This window comes from Heptranchias perlo, chromosome 36, assembly GCF_035084215.1.
Source record: "Heptranchias perlo isolate sHepPer1 chromosome 36, sHepPer1.hap1, whole genome shotgun sequence".
Lineage (NCBI taxonomy): Eukaryota > Metazoa > Chordata > Chondrichthyes > Hexanchiformes > Hexanchidae > Heptranchias > Heptranchias perlo.
The window spans coordinates 2,613,678-2,627,563 of record NC_090360.1 but is presented as its reverse complement, the minus strand read 5'-3'; the positions used below and the strand labels follow the sequence as shown (position 1 = coordinate 2,627,563).

At 43.4% G+C, this 13,886-nt stretch overlaps 1 protein-coding gene across 4 annotated transcripts in view; it reads right to left on the bottom strand.

Annotated features, from left to right (window-relative positions):
* usp54a (ubiquitin specific peptidase 54a) overlaps positions 1–4,220 on the bottom strand; it is a 124,197-nt gene extending 119,977 nt beyond the window's left edge. For all 4 annotated transcript variants that reach the window (XM_067972392.1, XM_067972394.1, XM_067972395.1 and 1 more), the window contains exon 1: positions 4,116–4,220. The gene's annotated coding sequence lies outside the window, so the exon portion shown is untranslated. The remainder of the gene's footprint in view (positions 1–4,115) is intronic.
* Between the last annotated feature and the right edge of the window lie 9,666 nt (positions 4,221–13,886).

The following is a 13,886-nucleotide window of genomic DNA, read 5'->3' as shown; positions in this document are numbered from 1 at the left end:
CAATAGCACAGCAGCTCATTGCAACTACATGTGGAAGCTGACCCCACGTCTGTGGATGATGTCGCTGAGGGCAGCATGTCGATGAGGAAGAGGAGGGAGCCACTGATAGTTCCTTGGAGACTCCAGGGAAAACAGTGTGAGGGCAGGAACAGAAACTATTGCTGGAGATGCCCTGGCTACTGCTGGATAGACAACAGTGGAGCCATGTGAGTGAATGCTTTACAAATGTAAGCTGTGCAGTAGCAGAAAACTCTTGACTGTTCAGGTTCACATTTATTGTTAGAGCCATAAATTTAATAAAAGCCACTCTTGCAACTCCCTCCCATTTTTGTTTAAATAAGCAGCTATGTTTACTGTCACCTCCACCTGTCACTTGAGTCAATTCTACCTGTTTACATAAAAGTCTGTGCACTTCAAACTTCATTGTGAACAGTTTGAAATAGTTTAAAGTACTCGATTTTAATTGCAAATATTTTTTACATTTCATTATTTAAAAACATTAAGGTGAACTGATCCCATTTATTAGAAAAGGTCAAAAAGCATGAATTTTTTAAATCTTTACATCAGAACAAGCTCTTTGATGGCTGCAATTACATACACCCTCCAGCTTCGCACCATGGTGTGATTCTGTCACATTTACCGTTTCCTCCCTGTCTTATTTTCAAGTTCTACTGAAAAACTAGATTACCACCTGCTGACTCAGCTTCAGGGTGTAATACTTTTTTTTGTCGATGATATGCAGAACACATTTCCTTAAGCGAGTTACATGAAGTGAAAGAGGAAAAGAGGTTGTTTGGTTGCTGTACCATCCCTACCTTCTTATAGTTAACGTTAGCTGCAGTTAAACTAACAGCAGATGGCTTGCAACTTCACAGAATAATTGATAAACTTAGGGCAAACAGCCTGCACCAATTTTTTCAGCACCATCTTTTATCATTGATGATCATGACCAGCTGCAATATTCTACTCTGGGTCAAAGTTATGGGCTTGAGCCCAACACCCACATTTCAGCACATAATCTTGACAGATGAAGTACTGAGGAATGCTGTATTGTTGACGGTGCCATCCATTCAACTAAAGCATTGAGCCACAGTCCCTTCTGATTGTCTAGAAGGGTGTTACAGAACCCCTAGCACTGCAAGCATCAGCAATGAGTTCTCCTGACATCCTGCCCAATCAATAGGACAAAAAAAAGCAAGTTAACTGGTGCTAAATTTCAGTGCTGTTTGTGGGACCTTACTGGCGTAGAATGGCTGTTGCATTTATCCATATGACAAGTCAAAAAACAGTTAATTGCTTTGAGATCTTGATAAGTAAAGTGCTGTACAAGGGAAACGTTTAAGTCAAATGACTGAATACAGCATGTACTACACATAAATTATTCAATTACCCGACTACTTTTCATAAATTTAGAATCAACCAGTTGGTATCTTAGTTTAATATGCAGGATATCAAATATTGACTACCTAACAAAGCTTTTTTAAAAATAACTTAATCAAAACAGATTATATAAAGACGTAATACTCTTTGGAAATCATAAAGCAGCGATATCCAGGAAAAAGAGCAGTACTGATTTAGTAAATGCAACTAGGTGACAAACATTTGGTTTATTTAAGTCTCATTGCTACTCAAAATCCTTTAGACATGCTGTGAACTATGTACAATTAACAATTCAAAGTGTGAGACATCTGTCACAAGAAAATAGTGCCAAAAAAATTACGGCACTAGCATATAAAGTTATTTCAAATATTTGCAAGTCTTCCCAATGCATTTGGCAGCTCAATAAAAAATGTAACCCTACTTTATTTTTATTTCTTAACCCATCAATGCTTTAAGGAATGACTATGACAATCAGAGGGAGCCCATGTTCATTTTCAGAACTCCATGACAACCCAAAATGTGGGAGTACACAGAGTCCTGCACTGGCTGTAAATAAATGCGAAAATTGTCGTACTCGTGGTCAATTCCTATAAAAGAACTGTAAACAATTTTACAACACCAAGTTATAGTCCAGCAATTTTATTTTAAATTCACAAGCTTTCGGAGGCTACCTCCTTCGTCAGGTGAACGATGTGAAAATGAAATCCTCGAGATGAAATCGCATTTATAATTCACAGAACAATGCTTGGTGAGTACAGAATTTAAAATAAAATTGCTGGACTATAACTTGGTGTTGTAAAATTGTTTATAAAAGAACTGATCTCCAATAGGTTGCATAATCCACATAATGTATTAGAAATCTTGCATCTCCCTACGCACAATTCCGGTCATCACATTTTCATCAAAGTTGTGTGCCAACTTAGTGGCATTGTAATGTTTCAGTTTTGCGTCTCCTAGCTCCTCAGCCTGCACTGCAAAGCAACTTCTATGCTGCAACCAACTTTACTTCATTGCTTCCCAAATTACCCTAAATTCAGGTATTTAACTCTAAATATAAAATCAAAGCATTATAAAAATAACAAAATGTCTGACTGAAGTGTGGGCTGGGTTACATCAGTGCACCCTGTTTCAATTATCCCCTACCCTCCAACCCAACTTCACCTGAAGACTACACTTGGTCTTCACTCCCCAAGTGCACTGCCACAAGAGATCAACTAGTCTTCAACAGAATCTTATTTCCATTTTCTTGAACAATAAGAACATGGAGAATATCAACAAATTTAGACTCCATGCCCATTACTCCCAAACCTTACATCACATCACTTTCTGGAGCCAAGGTGCACCAGAAATGAACACATGAACTGTCCGATGACCATTCCATGATACGCAAGAGTCACTGGTGGATTAATACATCAAATAAAACTGAATAGATAACTTTAAAATAGACAGATACACAAATAATGCTCACAAATTTGAATTGTTTTACTCTTCTCTTAAACAGAAAGAGCACTGTAGCCTCATTAGCATCACTGGAACAGAATTTCATGTCACATCTGGGAGTTGTGCACAAAAAGTTTGTTCGCTGGTTGCCTCTAACCCAATTGTTTTGAAAACACAAAACTGAAGACATCAAGTGCACAAATATCTCTCTTAGAACGATGAAATAGATTGAACTACGACTCCCATTTCAACCAACTTGACTGCCTCACAATCAAAAACAGACCCAAAGTGCTGTGTGCCATCAGTGAAACAAGCAATCAAACCGTGAACACAGGTCAAAATGTAAAGCAAAACTCAACTAAACTTGAAAGAAGTCGGACCAGTCTAATGTACAGTGCAAATTCAGTTGCTAACATTGGATTGTGTATTAATGCTATATTCTGGCCTCCAACACGACGGCCAAGATCAATATTACCAAAAGGGAGCTCAGAAGTGATCCGTACGTTTTGCTAAAAGTAGGGAGATGACTAAATTTGCAGGAGACCGGATGAGCACTGGTGTTGGTGTGGGTACGCGTAAGTACAAAAAAACACTTTTATCACTTCCATTCACCATATGGCGCATCTTTGGCTAAATCCTGCAGCAATACCGCACCGAACGACACAGTAAACCTGAGCTTAACTCTGGGAAGGACTTTAAAATATTCCGACCATTGGCGGAGCGGGGGAAAAAGGCATTTAACAAAATAAAGCGAAAACTTCCTCCTAATCCGTGCGGATTAAGCGGCGCGCACTGGTCCCTTGGTCAGTGGCGGTGATGCCGGACCGGTGCCAGCTACAGGAGCAGAAACCTCCCGGCGCATCGCTCCAGGCGGTGTCGGACCGACCGGGACCGGGACCGGGACCGTGGCGCGGGACCGGGACCCTGGCGCGGGACCGGCCCCTCCCCCCCCCCCCCCGGGGTCAGGGGTCAGGCGCTGGGGCGCGAGGGTCGGAGCCGTTAAACCGTCACCTGAGCTCTAGCCGGCGATACCCGGGCCCGGGCCCCCCCGAGAGAGGCTCGACACCCCCCTCACCCCGGGCTCGGGCCCCCCCGAGAGAGGCTCGACACCCCCCTCACCCCGGGCCCCCCCGAGAGAGGCTCGACACCCCGGGCCCGAACCCCCCGAGAGAGGCTCATCCCGGGCCCGGGGTCTCGCGGACTCAGCTCCGCCGCACTTTGCCAGTCGTTTTGCCTTTTTAAAAAGATTCAACGATAAAATTCAACCCGGTTCCCACGGCGGCCGCTGCCGGTACCTGACGCCGCCCGGCCCGCTCCCGGTGCCGCTCCTCCGCCCGGTGTTTTGCAGCGAGAGGAAAATAAACCCGCCGCCTCTGGGGGACCGCGAGCTCCGGTCAAACATCGCGAGACCTCGCACCTGCTCCACCCGCAGCCGCCAGCTTCTCGCGAGAGGTGTGGAGCAGAGAGGGGCACAGCAAGAGGCCAGGAAAGAGGCACAGCAAGAGGCCAGGAAAGTGGCACAGCAAGAGGCCAGGAAAGGGGCACAGCAAGAGGCCAGGAAAGGGGCACAGCAAGAGGCCAGGAAAGAGGCACAGCAAGAGGCCAGGAGAGGGGCACAGCAAGAGGCCAGGAAAGAGGCACAGCAAGAGGCCAGGAGAGGGGCACAGCAAGAGGCCAGGAAAGGGGCACAGCAAGAGGCCAGGAAAGGGGCACAGCAAGAGGCCAGGAGAGGGGCACAGCAAGAGGCCAGGAAAGGGGCACAGCAAGAGGCCAGGAAAGGGGCACAGCAAGAGGCCAGGAGAGGGGCACAGCAAGAGGCCAGGAAAGGGGCACAGCATGGGCTCGATGGGCCGAATGGCCTCCTTCTGTGCTGTAACCATTCTGTGATTCTATAAAAGGGCACAGCAAGAGGCAAGGAAGGGTTCAGGTATTGGAAGATGATAAGACCTGTTGTTTAAACAGTAACCCAAGTTCCCCTGATGGTTCAGTACATAAATGAATCACTTGGTGTAGATACAGATCAGGAAGTCCTAGGTTTGGTACCAGATCTCCATTGAGATAGTTGATCTCAACTAGGGCTGGGCTGTGATGCTGCTCATGACTGAATATTCTGCCAACACTCGCTCTCTGCGCTAACACATAAAGAATAGCTTCTGTCTGTGACTGACCCAGAATTATGCCCCGGTATATCAGGGGAGGATAGGAGAAAGTTAGCAAAATAACACAGGAATAAGGGAGAACTGAGCAGGACCAATAACAGTTATACTGACATCTCTCTCTGATACACATTGTATTCCCTTCCCCTTTGAGCTTAATAATGAAAGCAATAAGACTTTGCATTTTCTAAAGAACAACTTGAAATAGATTTGTCAAAACCAAAACTGCAGTGTTGTTTTTGCAGTTTCTTATGGACTATTTCAAACTATCGAAGCAGAGATTTGAGGCTATGCATCTTTTGTCCTGTAGCAAATGAGCAACTTTTTAAAAATGCAGCCATTACCTTCCCTTCCTCTTTTACATATTTAGTGTCCCCATGTTACACATTGAACCCTTGCTGCTCAATGACCAGTCACTAGGGGGTGTGCAAGATCACCCTCAAGTGATTCACCCATCATTTTTCCCCCGCTTTTGTTCAGTTCTTTCCCCTCAGTACGTTCCCCTAATTACACCGTTTCGGTTAGGCGCTCATTCCCCATTAGAAATTGTGCTGCTAATTGCTATTCAACAATCATTTTAAATTTCTTCGTATTACCTTCGCTAATCCTAACCCTAACCTGTATGATATTTGCAGGAAATGACACAAATAGTAGTCTCATGCATCATCTGCATTGATGTCCCATAATTTAAATCTGAATAAAGTGAACACTTGATTTGCATGCTGTAACAAAGTTGTGCAAGCCCACTGAATGTTTACTTTTTATTGCAACATTATGAAGGTGCACGATGAAAACAAGCTGCACATTTGCACTATCTTCAATCAAAATTAGGCCCTTAGGTACAAAATGGTTACACTAAGACCTTAAGAATAGTTACAAATATCCTCTTTTGTTCATCTATCTATCGACATAGATATTTTCAGAATCTCTTACACACATCAGGCATCGCACGCCAAAGTATCAAATGTGTAAGAAATAGAAAAAGGGAAGTAGTTTTTTCTGACCGACAGCTGAAATTTACAAGCACTTACAATCTTAAAGATACATTTTAAATAATCCCATTGCTGTGTCACTACACTTTATTGTGACAATAATAACAGGTTCTAAACCTTCTGGTTCATAGATATAAAGTAACAGTTCTTTAACTGATTTCTGAATTCCATTCACTGCCGGTACATCATGATAGGTTCTATTGAATAAAGACGCAGAAACATAGACATTATGCCCGTGCTAGCACTTTGATCGGAGCTATCTACTCAACTCCATTTGCCCTGCCCTTTCCACATATTCTTCCTTTTCAATTCCCTTTTAAACAATCCGATAGTCTCTATCTCTGCCACTGTGGGAAAAGCGTTCCACGTTCCTGCAGGTTTCTGTGTGAAAAAACTTCTAACTTCTCCCTTCGTTCTTCTGCTAAAAGTTCTGAGTCTATGCTCTCTTGTTATCAATTCACTGAGCACTATTTCACGATTCACCCTCTCAAAATCTTTCATATTTTTGAAATTGTTAGATTGCTTTTAACCTGTTTCAGTAAATAAGGTCAAAGTTTTGAACCTTTAACCTTTCACTCTTGGTCCATTCAGAATACGCTATTCTGGGCTCCACTATCCTTCCTAATAACACAGTGTGCAGAACGCACACAATGCCCCAGTTCCAGAGATGAATGAATAAATCCTGACCACGTTGATGCCCGATCTGTGTTCGTTGATTAACCACAATGGATGGTTGCCACTGTAAATATGGTCTGTGGAAGTCATGAGAAAAGAACAGAAAGATTTTCATTTATATAGTGCCTTTCATGATCTCAGAATGTCCCAAAGTGCTTTACAGCCGATTAAATGCTTTTTAATTGTAGTCACTGTTGCAACATAGGAAACGCAGCAGCCAACTTGCACACAGCAAGCTCCTACAAACAGCAATGAAATAAATGACCAGATAATCTGTTTTAGTGATGTTGATTGAAGGATAAATGCACACTGGGGAGAACTCCGCTGCTCTTTTTCAAATAGTGCTGTGGGATCTTTTACGTCCACCTGCGAGGGCAGACTGGGCCCGAATTTAACATCTCATCCGTAAGACGGCACATCCGACAGTGCAGCACTCCCTCGCTACTGCATTGGAAGTGTTAGCCGAGATTTTGTGCTCAAATCTCTGGAACGGGACTGTGAACCCACAACTTCTGACTCAGAGGTGAGAGCACAACCACAGACCCACGGCTGAGGTGAGATATCACCAGCTGACAGGTCTCAGTGAAGATTTCTTGGGCAATTCATGTTGCCACATGACAGTTAATGATTTAATGACTACTCTTGTTATGTGACACACCCTCTCCACAGACCGCACACATTTTAATCCCCGCCTGATAACCTTACACCTAATCCTTACTCATTGCCACACTCATCGGCTGAAGAGCCAAAGCAACATAAAAAGAAAAATTCATGGCCCCAAGCCAACATATTCCAAAACTACATAAATTTTGTATAAATATTTGAATCATCGCCACAGAAGTCAATAAATCTGACCATCTGCCACAATTTTGATAAAGATATAAGTCACTACACCCAGACTTGTTGCAGTGAGGGAATATTAAAAAGTCAAGTGGATGATATGTAAAGAGAAAAATCCAAACTTTTAAAAAAGAAGTATGTACCCACTTTTTAAATTGAAGATATTTCACAGACATCCAACCAAGTAAAGCAAATCGACAAAGAACCTAACCATTTATGATGCAGATTTCTGTGTTTTTTACTTATGAAAATAATTTCTCAGCAATTTTCAGGGTTTGTTTTAATCTTTTCAAAATCGGATAAAAGTCGAAAGTTTGGTGGAAGTTGGAAGGGGAGAAATTGTTTTTACGCAGAGTGCTGAGTGCTCTTTCTCAGTGTCTTCTCTCAATGTGCGAGTTTGTGAAAGACAAAGTATCACAAACTCCTCGACTTAAATGCAGGGCAGGAAGAGAAAGTGGAAAGTTTCTGGGATGCCAGGTGCAGTTAAATTCTGGGTAAAATCAGTGGAAAAACAGGAGCATTAATAAAGGATGAAGGAACGGGAAAAAAAATTAAAAACATAATGACGCTGAAGGGAAAAAAGCAGGAATTTTTCAGTAAAGGATCAGTGAACACTTAAAATGCAGAACCCTAATATATAAAAGAAATATAAAGTGAACACAGTGGAAAAATCAGTGGCACTGTGACCCATAAACCAACAGGACCAAAAATCAAATCATACAAGAATCCAAAGTAACACAAGATAAAAGGGATCCAAAATTACACATCTCCCACACAGTCAGAAAATCTAATTCAATGAAACAAAAACATGGCAGTGTTATCTTGCACAGATTATGAGGTCAAGGTCATTTGTGGAATATTTTCATTATCCTGCAACAATTGGGCATCTTATGATTTATAGCAAAAAAGTATCTGGACCAGGCATTTTCAGCTGTGCCAGGATTAAGAAGTTTTCGCTGCTGTGTTAGGCACTAGGAAAAGGTTAATTTCAGCAGTATCTGAGGTATGTCAGTCTCTGCAAAAGGCAGTACCAGCCCCAGCCAGCACTTGAGAACACTGAGCACAGTTATAAAAACTGCTTTTTCTTGTTGCTAAAAGCAGCAGAGATAAAACAGTTGGAAACCAGATTGTATTTCCATTGAAATTGAGTTAGAAATTGGTCCCGTCACATTTCTGGGGGAAAGCACAGAGCGCATGCATACAAATATCACACTCACAGAAAGCACACACACAGAGAGCGCACACACATCACATACACAGAGCGCACCAGAAGCTGGAGGCCAGAGAATTTCCTTGAAACTCGGCCTCGGTCCTGATTTTTATGACCTAAGCAAGTTGCCGATGCCTGTTGCGCCTCCAGAGTCAGTTTGCCAGTTGCCATGGAAGCGGTTCGGGCTGCCTGCCTCACTAGCAGCCGCCAGATCAGTTCTGTGAGGAGGGGAGAAGAACAGGAGGAGGGAGGGGGCACTCCTGCTCCTCCCCATCCCAGCTCCACATGAAGGTAAGTATAGAAAAAAAACATACATTTTTGTTGGAGGCTGGTCCCACTAAGGACCACTGGTTAGGCCGCACATAGAGCCCATAATCCTGAGCAGAGCTCCAGGCGGGCGAGTTTCCAGCAGGGATCCTCAAACAATTGTTAGGCCCCTGATTTGCATATGCAAATCCTACAAATCTCCTACAAGTGCTGACACTTGTTGGTGTCCAATTCTGTGATGACCATCAACCCTCCAGTCTCTCACCCAAGTGACCATTCTTCATGTGCAAACCCAGAAAGTGAGTGTCAGCAAGACAGCTGGTCATGGAGTGAACCACAATCACGTTCCCCTCCGACATCCCAATACACCCATCGTCCAGAGGGGGTCATCAGTTAACATTCAAGTTCGGAACCAAGCTGGATTATTTCCCATTCCCTCGTCCAAGGGCACTAAGGCCAATTATTACACCCCAATTGTCACCCCGAATGAGATTGGCTAACGACACAGACTGGGGATCAAATCTGCAATCCTCCTGGTCTGTATCACCTGGGGTCTCGGCACTAAGCGATCTGGAACATTTTGATATGTAATGTATGAAACTAAAGAACTGTGGAGCATCCTGTTTTATTTGAACACAATGCAATGTTTACTTACACTCCCCTGATTAATGTAAGGGGCTACACTCTGCCACCAAAGCAAAGCAAAATCCAAGTTCATAATTTTATTGTTCAAATGTCATACAATCCATACTGCAAAGTATATTTAGTACTAATTCACCACTCAACAAACACTTCTAATAGTGCTGCACTTGCTACAGATTCCTCCACGTGCATCCTGTAGTTATGTGGTCTAATGTACAAAACTGGATATTAAAAGCTGAATCACGGGGGCAGTGAGGTCCCAGTAGATAAAGGAGCTTGTGGCCGGTGATGAATTGAAATGAAGAAAGAATAAAAGAATGTTACTGGGGAGACCAGCTTGAAAAACAGAGTCTAGACTGTAACTCTGTGTTTGATATCTTGGTGATTTGTAGATCTTCCTGTTTGGGACTGAATTTTCTTTGCACAACAAGATTTTTTATGAATGTAAATCAATTGTTAAATAACATAGAATCTCCTAATGCTGGATTTAGGATAGGATTCTTCTGATGCTGTGGTAAGATCAAGATTATAGCCAGAAATGACTATTGGTAATATTAATATACAAAGCTTAATGTTTTCTCATGCAATCTGCTATTTTTGCAAAGATGTTAGTTAACCTGTTTAAACCAATATGACAAACAGTAATTTTAGGACTCATATTTTTCAAACTTCCCCCACCACTCTATATAATTATTCCATCTGTGTGGTGTTATGTTGGGAGCTGCAATTTATAATTCTTCTCCAGCTCCAACCTTATCAACGTTCAGCCGTGCAGAGCAAAGACACTGGAAGCTGTCGGACTCGAGGGGAAAATAAATAGTTACGTTATAACATCTACTTTCAACAACAGCAACAAAATTGCTCCTGGCACTGAATCACACTTCTTGTCATTTGGCATTAATTAATATCACCTGACAAGGCCAAGATGGAAAATCCAACTCTAAGTACGTTGTTAGCAATTAAACGTCAATGAAATTCTGGTGACTCAGCTGTATCTCACCAAACACGCTGGGCTGTTCTTATATTTAACTTGGCACTGTCACAAACCACATTCTGTGTCTGGTACGAATGAAGTTCCGCGATGAAACAAACTGTTCTGTGATTTCGAGGGTGTGATCGGAGATACAGGAAGTCATCTGGGTTCTGGTTGTAGGCCACATTTCAGAAACAAGCAGACCAGACCACAAGTGATAAAATTGCGAGCTGTTTGCGTCCGGTGGAGGTCACAAGTCGCTTAATGTGGTATTACACTGGGACTTAGCCAGTACACTACACCAACAACGGCAACACAATATTAGGGAGTGTTCTAAGTTTTAAATCTATTTGTTTAAATGTACTAGCGCATCTCCCACGGCAATGTTTTGGGTAAGTTGAACGATTTGGCATTGTATTTGCACAGGAGTGTTATACCATGTTGCGCACCATGTATTACTCTGTTGCTAAGTTAGACTTGTGTCCCACTAAGCCAGCAAAGACTAAAGCCCTGATTTTAAACCACCGCCCCCCCCCCCCCGACTGAGAATGGAGCGTGCAGTGGGGTGGGGGTGGGGAGGAGAGGTTAAATTTCTCGCAGCGGCCCACTCCCCTGATCATCACTGGCCTCGCGTCGCGGCCATTTTAACATTCGGGATCTGGCCACCCAGCGAGGGCCTCATTTAAATACAACAGGCGGGGTCTGATGATGTCGTTCAGACCCCGACGATATTTTAATTCTCAGCAACCGCGTTGTGCGCCCGTTGCCAGCCTCACCACGAGCGCCGGGCGGGAAGGAGCAGCGGGACGAGGACAGAGTTCCTTTAGGGCCACGAGGAGCAGGAGTGTTCCTCAGGGCCCCACGAGGGAATCTAGGGCCCCTGGGCTTCCCTCCCACGCACAATTGCGATAACTTTCCTTCCTCTTTACAGATGCTGTGTATCTCCAGCATTCTCTGCTTTTATTTCATATTTCCAGCATTTGTAGTTGTTATTTATGAATACATTTATCCAGTAATTAGCTATTCCCCAGCCTTCATTGCACTGAATATTGAAATTTCAGTATGTACACTTATTATGTCCCACTTCAGTGAACGAATAATTGATTATCTTTCAATAAACTTGCAGTAATTACAACACGATCATTATTCTTTGATTGAGGATGTCATCCTGGTTCTCAGTGTCTGCCGTGAACCACCAGAGAAATAAAAGAAAATGGATTTAAGTTGATGAAATTTTAACATTGTGTAACTCAAGCTGCAGCGCTGTGGTTTAATTCCTGGGAAATTAACTCCATCTGATTTGTCAATGATCTTGTGTTACTGAACAACCAGGAGACCTCATGATTTATGACATGCACGCTCAATAAGATTATTCCTTGCAATCAGTCCCATTATTCAATGTAAAATATACACTGCCTATCGTTTTATGCAGGAATCAACTAATCTTTATGATAACCTGGCAGTCATTATGTCACATTAGGATTTCAAGGTGAATGTTATCACGCCAATTACACAGAGCGTATCTGTCCCGATACTGCCAGTGAACAAACAGAGGCCCAAACTGAGTATAAAACCACTGCCACAGATTTTAGAATATATCTTATGCACAATACAACACAGAGGCTGGGTGTATTACAAGGCTTTACAAGAAAAAATTTACGTTTATACAGTACCTTATTGCAGGATGTCCAAAAGTGCTTCACATTCAACAAATTACTTTTGAAGTGCAGTCACTTGTATTATGTGGGCAAATGTGACATCAAATATGTGGACAGCAAGATCTCACAAACAGCAATGAGATGAATGGCCTGACAACCTGTTTTTGATGGTGTTGGTTGATGGAGGAATGTTGGCTGGAACTCTCGACAATTTTTGGAATGGCACCAGGGAATCTTTTGCACCATCCAAAACCATAGGAACAGGCATCCAGGGCCAGGGTTTAATGTCACCCACAGAGGATGGTACCCCTTAAAATACAGACTGTTCGCAGCCGTGGTGCCCTATCAGACCCCAGGCTGAGCTTCTGACCCCATATCCACTCCATCACAAAGACTGCCTACCTCTGTAACATCGTCCGTCTCCACCCCTGCCTCAGCTCATCTGCTTCTGAAACCCTCATCCGTGCTTTTGTTACCTCCAGACTCGACTATTCTAATGCTCTCCTGGCCGCCTCCCATCCTCCATAAACTTCGGCTCATCCAAAACTCTATTGCCTGTATCCTAACTCGCACCAAGTCCCGTTCATCTGTCACCCCTGTGCTCACTGACCTATATTGGCTCCCGGAATGCCTTGATTTTAAAATTCTCATCCTTGTGTTCAAATCCCTCCATGGCCTCGCCCCCTCCCTATCTCTGTAACCTCCTCCAGCCCCTACATCCCTCTGAGATCTCTCTGTTTCTCTGACTCTGGCCTTTTGTGCATCCCCCATTCCCTGTGCCCCACCATTAGCGGCCATGCCTTCAGCTGTCCAGGCCCCACATTCTGGAATTCTCTCCCTAAACCTCTTCACCTTCCCACCTCTCTCTCCTTTTTAAGACCCACCTCTTTGACCAAGCTTTTCGTCATCTTTCCGAATATCTCCTCCTTTGGCTTGGCATCCATTTTTGTCTGATTACACCTGTATGAAGCACCTTGCAATGTTTCTCTACGTTAAAGACGCTCTATAAATATATAAATGCAAATCATCATTGTTGACTTACTACCCCAGAGGTCATGAGAAATTAAATTCAATAAATGGGGCAATTTGAGAGCTGGCATTAAAAAATAGACCATGAGAACTACCAGAATATCATAAAAACCCAACTGTTGCACTAATGTGCCTCAGGGAAGGGGAGCTCCCATCTGTACATATAACTCCAGTCCTGTATTATGTCGTTAACTCTTAATGTCCTCAGGGCAACCAGGGATGGGCAATAAATACTGTCTTGCCAGTCTTGCTCACATCCCAAGAATCAATTAAGAAACAAATATGGCCTAGAAATTCGGGCATGCCCATTTTTGGGCACGTGGGGGTGGGGGTGGGGGGTTGGGGTTGGGCCAGAGTCAATCCCTGCGCCTGAATGGTGAGGCCCGAGGTGTACCCAATCTTGAAATGAGGCCTCACACAGGCTTTAAGCCCCTTATTTGCATCTGCAAAGGGCCCAATGCCTGATTCAGGCGCTGGCACTGCACGCTGAGGATTTAGCCATTACCAATATGGCGGACACGCTCGTAATCAGTGTGCGCTTCCTGCCCGCCATATTGAAGGCCTAGGAGGTCATTGAGTGCCTGAATTTCTAGGCATATATGTCTGTACTCTGTATAATTTAGG